Below are 243 nucleotides of genomic sequence, written 5' to 3' on the forward strand. Positions count from 1 at the left end.
GTGGTGGTGTTATCGACGTCGTTGTGATTCGAGTCGCTTGTTCGCTCGAAGTCCAGGTCGTGTAAAAGAGATGTGTATTCTTCGTCCAATTTTTTTCCTTTTGCATTTCATTTTTCTTTTGTGTTTTTACTTCGCTGTTATTTCTGCATCACATTATTGCATTTTCACTCTTGTTGTGGTTCCTGTTTTTGTAAATACTGATGTTAATAATTCCCAGTGGTGCATTAAATAGGACAAGTACAT

The sequence above is a fragment of the Penaeus monodon genome, chromosome 34 (genome assembly GCF_015228065.2).
Source record: "Penaeus monodon isolate SGIC_2016 chromosome 34, NSTDA_Pmon_1, whole genome shotgun sequence".
NCBI lineage: Eukaryota > Metazoa > Arthropoda > Malacostraca > Decapoda > Penaeidae > Penaeus > Penaeus monodon.